We start from the raw sequence: 19,433 nt of genomic DNA, 5'->3' as shown, positions 1-19,433 counted from the left end.
AATTTGATGCAATGGATTTATTCTTTTACAGTATCTGATATTTTATGAATTAAATGGTTAAGGACTGCAGAATCGGGCTAGATTTTCTTCTTTTTTTAAAAATTATTGTTTACATTACCAATTAGGTTTACAGGTCCACAGGAAGTCTGAAAGATACTGGAATCATTATCCTTTATATTTCGAAATTTATATTTAAATTATGATTATCGAAAAAAATTGAAAGAACATTTGGATATGTATTCTAAAGCGTGCCCTTTTATAAAAGTTTACGCTTGTAAATTGTTTCTAAATATTTGCATAATCTTGAAATGATGTGACTTAATAAACTTTTCAGTTTAACTTCAGCCAATATTCCAAAAATTCGAACTAAATTTTTGTTTGTATAACACTATGTTTTTTTTTAATAATAAATAGTAAGGATATATACTTTTATTTGCAGTATTTACTACTTCATATTTCTTTCTTTTAAATCTGCATTAATGAAAATCGCCGAAGCTTCCACAAGGGAATATTTATTCTTTTTTACACCTTGAAATTAAATGCGTTTGTAAATAAACTTTTCTGACATTAAAACTGTCCTTTTAAATTTTTTGGCTCTTATTGCAGTTCCCATGATTCATTTCTTATCATGGCAAGGTTTCTGGCAGCTCTGTGACTCGTAGATGCAATAAATGCCAATGTTATCATAATTTTTCAGTTTTCTTGCATTTCCACCTTTCACTTCGCTCGATGAATTCTTTTCGAGAACAGCCGGAGGAAGTTAAATTGACTCACTGATGATACCATTTATCTGCAGGACGCTCTGATCTTTCTTTTTTTGTCTCTTTTCTTAAAATCAGATTTCAAGTGAATTTCTCTCAGTATCTGCTATTTCCATTATGCCGGCTCTTCTTTTTTTCGAAAACTGTGGCTTTTCATCGGTTGATTTTTGTTTTAACCTTTTCTTTTCCAGAAGTTGAAAAACTGAGCATTTGTATTACGTTATAATTCTTATCTCTGCAGTTTGGCGGGTACGAAATAGAGAATTTAAGAAGAATCTCGATAACTTTTCCACTCTTAAGTATAGTAGTAATAAACTTCTTAAATATAAATACTTGGCATCATATTTATTGTAATCCAAAAAGAAAACAACCAAGCTTTATATGTTAATATGATTTATATAAAATACTAATTATATATGTTTCAACAGTAAACTCATTTTAGAACCTAGCATAAAACTATCACGATAGGTACTCTGTAAAATATAAGAAAATGGCAACGGTATCGGAGTATTCGTTCATTGAATATTGTAAGCGTTATAATTAAAATTTAAAAAAGGGTCCTACGAACTCTACACAATACAAAATACTTTTCCTAATATCTAAATTAGAGCTAAAATTACTTGAAAATACTTTTAATTACATTTAAAATGAAATTATTTAAATTAATATAAAATTTATAATAAAGTTTTTTTTATTCCTTCGACTCGTAAATATGATTCAATTTCAATCACAAAAAATTACTTTTGAACTTTATTACAAAGCTCAAACGAGAAAAGCACTTTCAATTACAAAGGAATCACTTGAAAATAGGAACATCCAGAAATAGATGTTTACCGAAGCACCATTAAGGCACACTTTTTCTCCCATATTGCATTTTCGGTCAAGCTTTTAACATCACTATGCATCTTTCAAAACTGCATCCATGGGGAATAAATAATTATTATTCTCCAGATTGTTGCCTCGTTTTACCACTATGCATCTTTCAAAACTGCATCCATGGGGAATAAATAATTATTATTCTCCAAATTGTTGCCTCGTTTTACCACTATGCATCTTTCAAAACTGCATCCATGGGGAATAAATAATTATTATTCTCCAGACTGTTGCCTCGTTTTACCACTATGCATCTTTCAAAACTGCATCCATGGGGAATAAATAATTATTATTCTCCAGACTGTTGCCTCGTTTTACCACTATGCATCTTTCAAAACTGCATCCATGGGGAATAAATAATTATTATTCTCCAGACTGTTGCCTCGTTTTACCACTATGCATCTTTCAAAAATGCATCCATGGGGAATAAATAATTATTATTCTCCAGACTGTTGCCTCGTTTTACCACTATGCATCTTTCAAAACTGCATCCACGGGGAATAAATAATTATTATTCTCCAGATTGTTGCCTCGTTTTACCACTATGCATCTTTCAAAACTGCATCCACTGGGAATAAATAATTATTATTCTCCAGATTGTTGCCTCGTTTTACCACTATGCATCTTTCAAAACTGCATCCACGGGGAATAAATAATTATTATTCTCCAGATTGTTGCCTCTTTTTACCACTATGCATCTTTCAAAACTACATCCATGGGGATAAATAATAAATAATCCAGATTGTTGCTTCGTTTTACTAAAAGTGTCCATACAAAGTTTGTTTAATTGTTTTAAAAATATTTTTGGTATGGAATCAATACAATTATCTTGCAAGCTGATTTCTTTTGATAATATTTTATAATCAATATAGTAAGTTTTATCTATTCATAGCAGAAACCGCAGGGCTTTGCGAATGGCATGATGAGTGCCAACGAAATCAGTAACATAACATAAAATAAAGCCATGGAAAGACGTACAATAATTAATACGATTTTCCAAAATAACTTTTTCATGATAATGTTATCGTCTGATGAAAATCAACTGAAAACAACGGCTCTCTGAAAAAAAGAGAGAGGAAGTCAAATAAAAAAAAGTTTGATATAAACGATTCTATCAAAATTCAAACATATGAAAATAATTTTCAGTATTCGTGACATGGGAAATGTCAGCGAAATCAAAACCAAAAAAATTTAAAGAAATGAAACGAAGGAATATTAAATTTTACAGGTTTCTCTTCATTCGTTTGCGTCTGATAAATCGCTAAAAAAAAGCAACTCTATAAAATTATTTTCATGATTTCTTATTCTTCCAACTTTGTCAAATAAAGAAGAAGAAATAAGATTGATTGCAATAAAGATATTTGGATCATTCTTATTTTAAATAAGAGAAAACTGCTCAAATTTTCAGCTCAAAAAATTTGAAAAAGGTAATGGAATTAGAATGTCGGAATTTTAGTTTCGTTCTTAAAATTTTTCAGTAAAAAAAAATTGTTTTTAAAAATTTCTCAAAATTCTGTAAATTATGTCAGCGATGCAAAATAACTTTCTCTAGATTCCTTTCGAAGGTGCTCAGAATTTATTTTTTTCTATAATTATTAAAAACGATACCGCTGGCAAACGAGTGCGAACAATCGTCCAGAATAATAGAAAGCATTACATCAAAAATTCTGAATGAAATTTAAAATTTGGGATTCAGGGTGCATCGACGCACTAAACACTACTGGAACCCGAAATTTCATGTCTGCAAGGTGGAAACACGCAGATACATTTCCTTTTATAAGTAATTTTATTGTTGCATATTGCTTGATCGTGAACGTTTTATTGAATATTTCTCTTAAAGTGTAAAAATCCATTGAGTAACGAGAGTAAAGAAAATAAAAATGTTCTGAAATTTAGAAATATTTTAATGAGGCATAAAGTATGTTGCGTTGAAAATGAGGCACTTCTGCATTTCCTTCCGCATTTTCACCTGTTCTCATGGAAAAGATTCAAAGGAATATATTAATTTAGTAAAAAAAAATGATTAACTGAGTTAATTAACAAGGCTGTTTAATTCGTACATCGAAATTTTTCCATCATTCTTACCAAAAGTTCCAGCTCAATCGTCATGAAATGAACCTCTCTAAAAATCTTACGATGAAAAAATTTTTTAGAGTTTTGAAAATTTGCACTTCCAATATTAACAAAGCTTTTACTGAAAGAACTTTATCTTACTTCACAAAATGACGAAATAAATTCATAAATAATAAAAATTTATAGTTTTAACGATTTTTAAACATGAATTTGAAGTAAATTTTGAAGTTATAAATTAGTAAAAGTTTTGCCTGCCAGCAAAACTGACTTTCTAAAATGTCTGAATCCAAAAAAAAAAAAAAAATGTTTACCTATTTGCAATGATTTTGGAAAAGTGTACAAAGAAATTAGAAATATTTGTAAAATTCATACAGTTGGCCACTAATACTGACTTTTTAGGGAAGGTATTTTGTTTTTATTTGTGATTTTCTATTTTCCCTTTGTGAAACACGATATGTAACTGCCATTATCAAGGGTGAATATTATTTGCATTTTCAAATCAGACAGTTTTAATGTAGAATGAATTTCCCTTTAAAAAATCATGCATTTTTTATTTAGATAATATTGAATTGATAGCATTTATGATTGATATTGATTATATGATATTATTATTGAATTGATAGCATTGATGTATTTTAATTATGTTTTATATATAATGCTCCACAATTATACATCTGAAATTCTTCTAGACAGGTCACGAAAATGTGTGAACATTTTCTTCGCATTTATGAAAGTAATTTTTTATTTAAAATGAATGCTAATATACCGGGTGTCCCATAAATTTGTAAATACTTTAAAAATTCATAAAAATTGAAGGACTGGGTATATTTGAATGCGGTTTGCGAAACTATTATTCTCATGAAGGGGGATTTTTTTTTATACAGAAAAAAAAATAATTCAAAAATTTATTAATAGAGGGCACTTCACACAAGCAAATCAGTGGAAATATGCAAATTAAAGTCTTATGAAAGGCAGAGTGAGCGATTGATTACATCATTTCTAAAGGTTTGCATAAGGTTTGTATTAAGATGTTGACATTGGCAGATAAAGCACTATTGGTAAAGTTGTTTTATGTCAGCAACAAATCGGCGGCTGAAGCCTTACGAAAGTTTAGGACCCAGAAAAGATTGAAGAAAGATTCAGGTCCGATCACTCCTGCTGGACTTGTTTCCCTAGCACGCCGTTTCGAAGAAACTGAAAGTTTGTATCATCGGCCAGGCAGTGGTGCACGTCGTTTAACAACAGTCCGTATCCCCGATGTCTCTTCGCAAATGGACACGCTAAGGGAACAGTCTACAAGTGCAGTCAGTAGCGTACGAGAAGTGGCGCGAATAACTGGTATACCAAAGACTTCAGTGTACCGTATCCTTCATGGTGTATTGCAATTGTACCCATACAAATTGCAATCGCTACATCAGCTCTTACCAAATGATACAGCTAAGAGATTGGAATTCTCAAATTGGGCTTTGGCGAAAATTGAAGATGATCCGCGATGGCTGCTGAAAATATTGTGGACAGATGAGGCTCATTTTGCTTTGCATGGAGCAGTTAATACCTATAACTGTAGAATATGGGCAAATGAGAATCCACATGCTTACACTGAGAAGCCCCTGCATTCACCACGGGTTACTGTTCGGTGTGGTTTCACTGCATCCATTATTGTAGGCCCTTTTTTCTTTGAAAAGCCCTGTAAAAAAGCAGGATGGAAGACATGTTCAGTTAATGGAACAAGTTACTTGGAAATGTTACAGAAGGAAGTGATACCGTCCTTATTGGAACACGATGTCCTTGACACAGTGACATTCATGCAAGACGGGGCACCTCCTCACATCGACACCGAAGTGAAGGCATTTTTGAGAAGAACTTTTACTGAAGAACGGATAATCAGCCGTCACTTTACACATGAATGGCCCCCACGCTCACCAGATTTAACACCCCTTGATTTTTGGCTATGGGGTTACCTTAAGTCTCGGGTGTACTGGCCTAGGCCGACTTTGTTAGTGCAGCTAAAGGAAGCCGTTCGCCACGAAATCTCATGCATTCATCCGGATATGCTGTATGATGCAGTTACCAGTGTTGTCTCCCGCTTCCAAACTGTTATTTGTGGTGATGGCGGACACATAGAACAAGTACTGTAGTACTGGTGTGATACGCATGTAAACAATTGCTTGCATGCAAATAAAAGTATTTTTCCGGTAGAATTGTATGTTTTGCTTGTGTTTAGCGCCCTCTATCAACAAATTTTTGAACTATTTCTTTTTTTTTTGTATGAAAAAAAATCCCTCTTCATGAGAATAACAGTTTCGCAAACCGCATTAAAATATACTCATTCCTTCAGTTTTTATGAATTTTTAAAGTATTTACAAATTTATGGGACACCCGGTATATGTGTGTATGTGTATGCTTGTAGTAAAATATCCAAACAATTAAGCGATTTGTTTTTTTTTTCAATAAGGTTCAATAATTTCTGAAATACATAAAGATTGTGTCATTCAAAGATATTTTTCAATTGCTGAACATCATTTAAATATTAATCAACAAATTGCCACACAGATTAAACTGAACGAATATATCATCATTTTTTCTGTCACCGCAGTGCAAGCCAAATTCTTTACTAAGGAGCTTGTTTTTGGAATAAAGGCAATAAACATGTTTGCGAATTATATGGGGAGTCTTGTATCGCTTCTTCAAGGGTTGTGTTAACCCTGAAACATCCATCTTATGCAGTTCTTATTTATGCGATTAAATAGGAACCGCTTTTAAAGTGAAATAACCCTTCCTGAAAATGCAATGTTAGGGCGACGAAACGTAAATATCGAGGCCAAAGAAAATTTTTGAAATAATTTTTTATACTTTTCCTGTTATTCAAGGATTATTCCTATGGCTGCTTGAATACTGAGTTTTTGCTTTCCAAGTCAACAAAAAAGCCACAAAAAAATTCAATGATCGGAGGAAATTCTGATACGAATAATCCAGTATAAGTGGTCATAGAAAATGCGGGAGAAGTAGATTCGGACAATACAGCTTAATGAAGAATATAAACTATTGAAAATTCAATGGAAGTTACTCCTTGGAGATAATCTGAATGACTCTGTGCGACCCACAGTTCTGCCAGGTCATTCCATAATCAGAACACTCATCGACTGTGCTCCTGAGAGCATGCAGGTGTTAAAACTATAGCAACTGTCTGATCCTATCTTCTTGGAAGGATCCGATACCATCTTTTTACACGCGTAATTTGAAACAATCTTCATTTAGAATTGGTCCAGAGCTTTCCTACAAGCTATGCAGGTACATCTTTTTCAAGAAAAAAGCGTAACTCGATTATGTTCAGAGATAACGGCACCGATTTTTGGGGAACTTCAAGAACCCTTAGTACTTTCAACTGGTAGCTGATGCATGTGCCATCTGAAAGTTCAAATGACTTTTTAATTCTTCAACTGAGTTATGAAAGGAAGAATGGTAATAGAAAATGATCAGCTTCAGTAAATCGGCTGCGCTTCTGTAATTTGCAGGGAAATGGTCATTTTGCTCTGCGAATGTGGAAGCGTAACTAATGGACATCTTCTAATGTATATTTATGATTTTTTAGTGAGTTGAAGGTTATTAAATCTTATGAGAAATTAAAATAAATGAACCTGTAGATGCTAGATATCCACGAAATGTACTCGTTATCGTGAGAGCCTCCATCCTCGCAAGCGATTCCAAAAGAAATATTTAGCAGAACTTATACGAAATTACGGTTACATTAAAAACTTTATGCTTGTAGCACTACACATTTAAACCAGCCTTTGGAACGTTTACACATTTACATGTATATCAACAATTCTTTTGATGAAATCATGTGCTGAATTTGATACATCTAGCTTACGAAATGTTTAAATTGTCACCTTATACATATATAAAGCCACATAAACAATAGTAGACGCTGTAATCGGATTTCACCAAAAATCTGATATAAATCTATATTTTTATGTAAGCACCGCATACCAAACTTTATTTATATAACTCTTTTCTTTTTCATCTTCACAAACAGAAAGAAGATATAAATAAGAAAATGATTTTATCGACCCAGGGAAGTTTGAAATAATGACATATCTGAAACTAGACCTTGAACTTTTTAATGATCTTTCTACATGAGAAAATAAAAATAAAATGAGAAAATATAGATAAATAGTAAAATAAACTAACCGATTAATGGATATTTTTAAAGGTATATCACTGATGAAATAACAACCAAAAAATTGTTAAGAGGGTTTTTTTTTTCTCAGTTTAAAATTTTTACTAAGATGTTTTTTCTTCCCAGACTTGAAATCGTTATCCGTTTCTGCAGCCGTCTAAGGGCGTGGGTGGTGCTGACGTCAAAGAGAAAAGTGCGTAGCGTGGAACAACCAAGATTTCTACTCGTTTTTGGCAATTTTACAAATTTTCTCAGCCATGGATCTTCACTGATCATTACGTTTTGTTATGAAAGAGTTATTCTCCCGAAAATTATTTAGATATAAACGGGTTTTAGACTTAAACGGACAAATACTGAACATTTCACTCATTCTCGGAAGACTGTTCTGGAAACGAATATAGTATTAATTACAGAAAAAGATAAGATCACTTAGTAATTTTCTTAAATATACCGTATCGAGTTGTCAGAATATAAATTCAGAGGAAGTTCATTTAATAAAAATACATGATTGTTAAATGCACTCTTGTAGCAAAAATTGCCGCTATCACGGAATCCTCAATACAACGAATCATAATAGATAAAATGTAATTAATAATGATAAAAAAAGACACGCTTCACTTTTTCTTGGAATTGTTTTTTATTAAAATAGATCATTAAAGTCGTTTGCTTGGGCAATAATATAAATGCATTTTTGGAGAAGAACTTTAAAAATGCACCAAAATATTTTCATCCAATCTTTTGCTGGGGACTTTTATTAATTTTATCTTCCTTCGCTGAGACAAATTCAAAAGTGTTTAAAATGGCTTTAACAAATTCTAGAAAAGAAGGTATGTCTTCTACTCTATTATTGCTACAAGTTATTTCTTCTACCCGTCCGATGCTATGAACAGTACACAGCATTGCTTAAAAGATGATTATTGAGTGTTTCAGCGGATAGTTTCGAAGTCATTGACTGAAAATGCGCCTATCTACAGTATTTCTCAGCCATTGATTGAACCAACTCCATGCCATTGATTGTTTCTGGTGACAGTTCTGAAAACTCATATCTATAATCTATCGACACTGTAGACGCCGACGCTGAAATTACTTCGGCTAAATTATTACTTTTTATCGTGTTCGTCTGTTGGTTGCAAGAATTCACTGTAAATAGTTTTCTCGATCGGATAATTTCATTTCAGAATATTCAAACCAATAAGATCCGTTTTCAAAAGAATACTGGCCTTTTCATTTAAAAAAAAAACTTCGATTTAAAATACAGTTCTTTAATTAATAAAGACACAATATAATAGACCAGAAAAGTATCGACAAAAGCACATTTTACTGGAGGAAGCAAACAAAAATTCTTTATCGTCGTCTTTTAACCTGAAAGCAAAAGTCACACAATTTCAAAACCTTTGGAAAGAACTAGATTGAAAGCAAATTGCATTACGTTCAAGATAATTATCAAACAAGATTTCTGCGACCGAAACAATGTGTTATTAAAAATGATCATTTTCAGGCCAGTAATTTTGCGACCTTCAATGATCTACCAGAATGACATTAATTTCCAACCCGTTCCGAAGCCGAACAGTGAAATTTCCCGAAGATTATCGAAAGTGTGGAAGACAAATTTGATCAAGAAGATACGTTAATAGAGATGTATATCAGAGAACTTCTAAAGTTCATCACTAAAAATGTAAAAAAAGTTTTGCCAAATCATGTTGTTTATGGCAAATTGGAAGTATTCTGGGCTCTGTTTCTTTTGAAAAAGTATTCCTTTATTGTACCCATTAACAGAAAGCAGTGTTTCAGAAGAAAACTGTCGATACAAATCCAATTCCTGCAGATCTCTGGGGAAAACTCATAAGGTTTATTAAAACAAAAGTGGAAAATGAACAAAGAATTCACATGGCTGTGGATGACTTTGAATTTTCAAAAATATACTGCCGTAATAGAACTATTAAGGCAGAAATTACTGCACAAGAACTTTTAGATCATCAAATTGTCTATTTTTACTCAACATCTCATAATATGTCTGAATGTTTTATAGGAAAAAAAATGTCTTTAGAACAAACTCAAAAGAATTTTGAAGTTTATGAAAAAAGGTTTTTCTTGCTTGAAAGTTGGGCCTAATTCTGAAAGGTGTAAAGAAACACTAAAATGTATCATATATAATGGACACCATGTTAATTTCATGTGTCTCACATTTTCATAAAAAAAGAAACGAAAAGAAAATTCTCAGTAAAGAAAGCTCAAGTGAGCAAAACAAGATTCTTCATCCAATTTTTTTAAATCTCTCAATGCATTCCTAAAAGCTTTAATTTGTACAGCAAAGGGATCCCATAATTTATTCGGGCTCTTCTTGGTACTAGACCGCAATGATCTAACAGATACGGCTGTAAAATTAGGTTGTAAGACTGATTGTTCATTCTCTTTTCAGCGGGAAGAAAAACAATGAAAAGAAACATTTTTGTTACAGTATCGATTTAAGAAGTCTTATTGGAAGTTCTATCAGGCAATTTGAAGTATTAGATCTGTCGGTAATTTGTGATAATATTAATTCAGTGCCAGAAAATTCCCGGATAAAAGGACTAATTAGAAATACTCTAAGAACTAATCAGAAGCTTCTGCGGGTCTATAGAAGTATAGACCCGCAGTATGTGGGGCAAACACTGCCGTATCTATTTTTTCTGGAAGACAAGAAAAATTGCCTTTTGGTATTCTTGAGGCAGAAACTCTTTTAGGCTGGACTGTATTAGGGAAGTCAACGTTTAATAAAAATAAGGAAACATTTTACGATATTGACAGCATCATTGCTTATTCAAAGAGCGGTCATTATTGATCTGCAAAATTTAGAGGAAACGGGCGTATCAGATTCGGCGATTCAAGCACTTAAGGAAGAAAAAGTTTTAAAAATGGAGGCAAATTTCTTAAAAAAAATCCCCACGAATAATAAAGGTCTTTATGAGTTTGCCTTGCAATGAAAGGAAGGCCGTGCCCCTACATATTCTTATAATCATGTGACTTTTTAACGTCCTCAAAAAATAACTACAAAATTGAAATGACATTAAACCTGTTGGTCCCAACAAGTCCTCCAACTAGAAGATTTCAAGTGAATCAACTATTGGCATCTTACAGTATATGCAAATATTGTGCATAAAGTTTGTTTTTCTACCGTAGCATTATTAATTATTATAGCTGCAGATGCTATGCTAATATCTTTATCATATACATGAGTTCATATAAAGTTAAACCACTCATCTTGTTTTATTTTAACTAAAACTGATCATAAAACATTGTGGAAGTGATGTAAAAGTTTCCGGGAAAATAATTTGAGATCAAAACAAATCCTATCGAACTGAAGAGGATTAAGAATTTCTTGAATTGCGAAACTCTATATGATGACGCCCTCTTAATAAATTCCGGCTCCAAAAGTTTTTTCATTTCATAGTGAATGCTGAAGTAATGGATGTCAAGATTCGAAAGCTTCAAACTGCATCTGAATTGATCAACAAGACATGATCAGAACAGGTAACAACAATCTTTCATATTTCACGGAATCGCAGTGTGTAGTATATTCGATTTGGAACAAACGAAATCTTTAAAGCCATACTTGAAGTTACTTTGTTCCAAATCAAAATGTAATTTAAGATCGATTAAGAGATAATCGTAAGATAAATTAAACATACAGATGCAAGAAAAAATGAAGCAGTGGAATATATTAATGCACTCCAACTCCAGCGGCAGAACTGTAGTTTTCCGCCAAATTTTCTCGACAAAGCTATTTGCAATAAAATCATTTGCTGATACGCTTTAAATGTATATCGGAGTCATTGCAGCTAGAAGCGGATGTTACAGAGGTGAAAGCAATCTGAAGCAGATAAACTGAAATAATTGAAGAACAGCAACCATTTTCCTCAAATCTTGAAATCCCAAATTCTGCAATTAAAATAACAATAAATATTTTTTTTTCAAAATTTTCTAAGGAAAAAGGTAAATAAAGTAATTAAACCAAACGAGAAATTCAGGGAGATAGAATTGGAAACAAAACTCAATTTAGTGAAATTAGATAAAATTGTTCCAAAACAGTGCAAATAATGTGGAAACATTAAAATACTTTCAAAAGAACAGTGTTCAACCAAAAATGCAATCGATAATACATTCGAAAAGAAGTGTTATTATTCCAGAGTGTGCAATCGAATGTATAAGTGAACGTTCATCATCATACTTAAGAAATATAGGGTGTCCCAAAAAAAACGTGAGATTTGAATTTGCCACCATTCACGCGGGAAAGTGCTGGCAAATCTATTAAAAAACCATTTGACATGTTACAGTTTAGGGTTAGTAAAAACAGAGAGTTGTACGATAAATTAATTTGTTTTCAATATTGAACAATATTTCAAAAATAATGAAAGGCTGGTGCCCACAGCTCCAAAATTTGAGAATTGGATCCCTAGATCCTGTGATTTAACCACTGGATTTCTTTTTATGGAGTTATTTGAAGTCAAAGGTCTATGTCAACAAGCCCACAAATACGCGTGTATTGAAGGAGGAAATTCAACGCTGTATGAGCGAAATTCAGCCACACCAATGCAAAATGGTCATGAAAAATTTCGACAAAAGAATTCGCATGTGGCTGCAAAATCATGGAAGCCATTTGTCATACGTGTTATTGCATACATAATCCTGTGTAATTTATGATTCAATAAAAATATAACAATTTAAAGAAAAAAAAATGTGTTTTTTCTTAAATTCAAATCTCGGTTAACACGTTATTCTGTCCTGTAACACTCCATTTTCACTAACTTTAAACTATCAGTTGTCAAGTGGTTATTTTTAATAGAATCGCCAACACTTTATTTCATGAATGGTGGCAAATTCAAATCTTTCGTTCATTTTGGGACACCTTTTATAAGGGTCCCATTCTCTGAAAATAAATAGGAAGTAAATGCTGCGTTTCATAACAAGCCTCTTCAATTCAAAATCGATACCGGTGCCAACTTAATTGTGATTTCTCAGAAGATATCGCAATCAGCTTAGAAAAATAAACAACAGGCATCAAATAAGCACATTTTTAGACCTGATGATTAGTATCTAAGTTCTTTGTTGCTCAATACTGTGATGGACAACATTTTACAGGAAATACTTTTGCAGCTTTAAATTTACATAAATCACCTCTGAGTTGTGCAACTTCTGAAAAATTAAAAGTAACTGCAAAAGAAAAAAAATCAAAAGTTGATTAAAAATGAAAATTTCTCAAACCCTTCGCATTAATAGGAGATATCGGCACATCTTACAAGGTAAAATGAAAGGGAACTGCCAAACCGTATACAATCATGGTACCTAGATGAGTAACCATTCCTTCGAAAATTGTTTTTCAAAAGAAGTCAAATAAAATGATTAAAGAGGAAATTATAGAACCAATAGATGAACCCTTTGAGGGGTGTGCCTCAGTGTTTATTGCGCGAAAAAAACGCAACGGGATATATGAATATACATTGATTTTTTTTTGAAAATTTAATAAGAACATCCAACGTGAGACCTATCCAATGACATCTATGGATTATACTCTGACGGAATTCAGCATCATTGACGCCAACTCTGAATTTTGTTAAATAATTTTATACCCTGAGTCTTCTGCATTAATAACCAACATTACTCCGTTTGATAGATTCAAAATGGGATAACTTCTTTACGGAACAACTTTTCCCTTGAAAAGTTTAATAGAGAGTGCTTCGAAAATCCGAAAGTAATAATTAAACAAATAGATGAGTTTTGTAGTGTATGGAAATACAGAACACGACGAAAGACTCTATCAAGTTTTATAAAATTTACAGAATTCCGGATGCCAGTTTAGGAAAAAATGAATCATTTTTAAGAATATCATTTCTGCTGATGGAATATTCCCCGAAAAAAACGTAATAGATTTAAATTAATTTAATTTGCTAACTTTAAAAAGTAAAGCTAGCAAAGAGAATGTCATTGTCTAATGTCATAGAACTAATCGTTCTAATAACATTGTCTAACTAATGTCATAGAACTCAATCGTTTCTTTGGCATAGTGAAATTTCTACCTAATCTATCTGGCATGGAAGAAACACTACATGCAGTGCTGAAAGTAGACACAATTTGGATTTATGGTCTTTATAAAAAAATAGCATTTGAAAGAATTAAAGCAAGTTTGTGCAAGCTTCCAGTGTTAGCTCTATATGATTTCAAGAAAGTCAATATATTTGACTCCTGAAAGGCTTCTGATTCCATCCTCTTATGATACAGGATCTCTCCTATATCAAATACGAGGCCATAAATCCAAATGTTCAATTGTCCATGCGGTAAAGACGCATTCTCCAAATACAAGGCATTATGCCTAAAAAGAGAAAGAAGTTCTGGATGTGGTTTTGGAATATGGAAAATACCATTATTATACTGCTGGTATTAAGGTAACTATTGAAAATGGTCATAAATTGTTGGTTACGTTTTCATGCATAAAACATTAGGTGGTATATCTCCTCGATTTAAATGAAGGAAACTGTAAATAATGCGATATTTGTATAGGTGCCATATATGCCAGGGAAAGATCAATATATTTATGAAGCTCTTTCAAGAAGACGTCAGAAGCAGAAGCAGCCTATACTCAAATGATAATTATTGTTCTTCCAGTAACCGGTGAAGATTGCCAGAAATTTAGCAAGTTCAAGAAGAGAAGAGAGTGTGCGCTGAGCTGATTAATTTTATCAAAGAGAGCTGACCGGAGGATAAAGGATCGATTTACCCACTTGTCAAAATATTGAGAATTTGTATTGAAGACGGATTACTCATGAGGAATACCAGATTAATAATCCCCAAGTTAATTAGATTGAAAATTTTAAGTGCGAGGGTCATCTAGGTATAACAAAATATTGTACAAGAGCGAAAGAGAGAGTTTGATGCTTTGGTCTTTCTATTCAAATTGAAAATATAATGTTGGATTCACAGAACAGACAACATTAGTAAAACCCATCATATTTAAAATTTTACTTTAAGAGTTGGGAACCCGGCAGTTTCTATTAAAAGTTTAGGAAAGGACTCGGAAGTATGTTTACTTAACCCTTAGAATTAATGTCTTAAATAGTTTTACTTTTTAAAGAAGATGTAACGTTAATTAAATTTAGTAGATATTTCGGAGAAATCTTGAAATTTCAAACATTTTGGCGTCCGCAAAGACAGAACTTTTTGAAATAATCGTACATTTTCAATATGTTCTCATCATTGAAATCCTTCAAAAAAGTTGTTTGTTGCCAAATAATATTTTTAAAATGTTTCAGAAACAATGAAAATCTGCGATCTGACAGATATAATTTTAAACACCATTAAGTACAAAGATGATCTAAATTTTGTTAGAGAAATTTTGGAGAAAGCTGTAAAAGACAAAAAAAAAAAAAAAAAAAAATACAAGAGCTTGAAGAAAAAGATCTTGTAAAAAAAATGTCTGGTTAGTTTTATTTTTGCTTCGGTTTTTTTGAACTGCAGCTATTTTGAATTATAATAAATGACGAGGATCATTTTAATGAGTGGTGAGATGGTGAAAATGGAATATGAACAGGTGCTTGTTTTCCAAACTTCCCCGCCATATCAACGGGACTGACAAGTATTTTAAGTATGTTTCGTAAAATTTGATGATTGATTTTGTAAGATTCAATCATTCATTTCGGAAATCAGGCTTAATCAACGAGCAAAGCCAGAACATACCAATTCATTTCAAAATATGCTTAATCAACAAGCATAAACCAGATGAGCATATAGACAATCATATATTTATCCCAAGGTTGGAATACATTCATATGACACAAGATAGGGCTTGCGTAGTTGTAAAATTGGAAAAGTTTAAATTGCTGTTCTGAAAAGTTAACTTAGATTATAAAAGGACGAGCCATATTCACTTAACATTCGAAATAACTTTAGTATTTTTGTGCAAGTAAAATGGTTGACACAATGATGAGTAGAATCTTTAAGCGTGTTAACTCTAGTAAAATTTCAACCTTAACTTAGATACATGGTGTTCGCTGATGATTAATAATTATAAATTTGTCAATAAAGTATTGAGTAGGATCTATCGAGTAAAAAAAAAAAATAACAGATTGTTTCTAAGTAAATATATAGCATTAACCATATGAAATGGTTGTAATTTCATTTTCAATTAACTAAATGTCTCGTGTTTCAATGAGTACATTCTTATATCTTTGGCGCAAATTTACGTTTCAATTTATTTATTTCCAGGTATTTTATATATATATATAATAAAAAAATTCATGTTTTTATTCCTTGGAATTTATCAAATCTGTGATACGCATTTATATTCTTGTCTTGTCTAAAAATACCAATAAAGCAAAAAGAGTATATAATTAGGAATTTTTCATGCTTCCCATTCTCTAATATTTATTATCTATATATAAAGAAATAACCTATTTTGTCAGATATAGACATAACCCTAAGAAAAAGGAAACACGGCTATGAACATTCAATGAAATTGTTCATTACTTTTTAATACTTTCTCTTCTCTACTTTCCAATTTTCAAATAAAGAATTTTTCAGTGTGAAATAAATGATGTTACGTTACTAACACAAAGAGGGAGGGGGGAGAGAAATAAATGTAAATAAAATAAAATAAAAAATTACAATTTATAAAAAAATAAATATCGGGAGAAAATAAGAAAAATAAATAAACCAAACACATGAAAACAAAAGTTATCTCTCCATAATGAACAGAAGATGACATTAAATTCAAGGATGCTTAAACTTTGCTTTACCATGTGTAGAAATATAAATGGACTAAAAAGAATATACTGTTGACGGTTTTATATAAGAAATATCAGCTCCTTGCCCTCCAAATTTCTTAAATTCAGTATAGAGCGATTGTATGTTGTTGTGGCTTACCCCACCCGGTCGACAGTAGCATCCAACCGGGTCCATGAGCCCGAACGCCTTCAAGCAATGCGGCACAGCCTCAGGACTCGAGAACAGCTGGCCTTTATTGAAACCGATGCAGGCCAACATGTGGGCAGGAGCAGCTCGATTTTGGACACAGGGGATAAACTTTGTGGCCCGCCACATGACGTTGTACACGAGTGTGTCCACTTCGAAATTTAGCGAGAGTTGTATGATGGCGCCTGTTGCCAACCTCAATTAAAACAGCACCAGGGCGACTTTCCGCATACCATTCAAGCACGGGGGCCTTCCTCCAAGAAGAACAAACATCCTGCCTGACCCGGGTGGCGATTTCGAGCGATTGTATACATTTACATCGAACATTAGTAACAAATCCGTTAAATTCGTTAACTGCTATTTTGGTTCGGTTTGGTACTGATGTATTTGAAAAATTCTCATTCACAATCAGTTGCAATGAGGAAGAGACGAAACTTTCGTGCACTCGAAGTGGGTAAAAAATAAATAAATAAAGCAAAAGCAAAACTTTCTAATTTCTCATCATGTGATTAAGTGAGAGCGACTAAGATGGTGATTATGATTTTAAATTTTTGACTCTATAATTGGTTACCAAATTACAAAAATCTAAGAACTGTTGGTATTTAAAGAAAAATTATTGGAGAAAGTAAAAAATGCAAATAGAAAGATAAGCAATTAACCGAGAAAGGCAAAAGTTTTTCAAAAATTTTACACTATAGTGTTCAATTTTAAAAACTCACAAAATGAGTCGAAAAATGATGAGGTTATGCAGATTGAAAAAAAGTTAGGTTTTAATCAAAAGAGAAGAAGGTCATTATCAAATTTTAATTCAGAAAGATTTCAGGACAACTTTTATATTAAATAATTTCACTAATTTTTATTAGACTACAAAATCGACTTGTATAGCACATAGCATAGCACAGCCGAAAATAAAATAAAAAAGCTTTAAAAAACAATAATAAATAAAAAAGACTCTTTTACATTTTAAAGTTTGAGAAAAAACTAAAAAAGCGCAATTTATTTTAAGATTTTTAAAAAATATCCTAAGCCACTGAGTTCATGATAGTCATGAAAAATGGATTGCTGCTGTTCTTGAAGTTGTGTAAAGGAAGTTATAACAATGCAAATTAACATTTAATTGGAGGGTAATCCTAAAAATTCCTATACAATACCAAATAGCTGAAGAGGAAGTTTGTTTTATAAATAATTTTGCATTATGTTATTAAATACAACGGGGGTGAAAGGGGATATTTAACAATAAAAGAGAGAGACAATCTATAAGAACAATTGGAACTTAAAGAATAGTTTTTGAATAAGAAATCTTACTGTGTTTTGTAGAACCAGCTACAAAACTAACATCAAACATCACAGTCCACGGGCAAATGGAAGACGGCTTAAAATAACTGTGGAAAATTTATAAATCTGCTAATAATCTAAAAAAAAAATTATAATTCTTCTTTTTAATATTTACAAAAAGCAGCTCGAGTGGTAGTTTATGACAGTAAAATTTGCGTTGTCACTGATTCTTTAAGTGAAAAATGAAAGTTGTAGCAATTTGAATTGGCTTTCAGTCTGGAAGGAATCCATAAAATGCTCATGAAAATTAAAATACGAGGGGAACAGATATATTTTGCATTAAAAAAAACCTATTTTTCTTCCTATTATTTTCACAGTTTATTAACACAATATCAATAGCACACATTACTTGTCACAAACAAATCGTTAGTCCATTTGGTGTCAAAGAACAAAATAATTCGCTCCGTTGGTTTCTTTGGTCCTCGAACAAGCATAAGAATCGCGTCTGTAGAATTTTTTTTGTATTTCGTATTTTGTATTTGCATTCTATTTGTTATTTCTATATTCAAGAACTGCTGCATGTCGAGTTCATAATTATCAACTGATTCGAATTCAAAACATAGCATATAGCCTATGCTGTGACCTCCATTAAAGAACTATATAATGAGATACCCTGATTCTTTAGTTGAGCCTGTTTTATTTATCAACATACAGAAAATAGGCGTCCCCGTGATTTCAAATTTTTAAAGTGAATTTTAGCGTAAATTTTTGCATTAAAACTGCATCTAAGTATCAAATTTTTGTACATATTCAGCGAAGAAGAGAGCCAAAATGCACTCTCTATTCTTATTATGAACCTAAGCACTCCCACTGGATTTTGTCGTAAAGTGTGTAATAGATTTCATAATTAAATACGTGCGGACACTTAATGTGCCATGTTATTGCAAATGGAATGCACTTCACTACTATTAGGGCGCTTTTTCATTCTAACCACCAACAGCGACCAGTGTTCGCCGAAGATATTGGTTAAGCTTAATTTCAACCAAACCGTTTACATATAACTTCATGCTCATGGTTCCGATAAATTGTCAAATGTTGAATCCATGTTATTTCAACTGTCTTACCTATGATCTTTTTAGTATGAACAGATCGACTGGAGACATCAAAGCGCTATTAAAAATGCAAATATCCGGTTCAAATACATTTTAAATTTCGCAGGATTGTAATTTTATACTTTTATTCATTTTGTAAACAACGCAAATATTAAGCAGAATAGCGACATAATATTTGATGAAACAATGAAGACGGTTTGAACCTCAAGGCAACAATGT

This window comes from Argiope bruennichi, chromosome 8 (genome assembly GCF_947563725.1).
Source record: "Argiope bruennichi chromosome 8, qqArgBrue1.1, whole genome shotgun sequence".
NCBI classification, from domain to species: Eukaryota; Metazoa; Arthropoda; class Arachnida; order Araneae; family Araneidae; genus Argiope; species Argiope bruennichi.
This window is presented reverse-complemented; position numbering follows the sequence as displayed.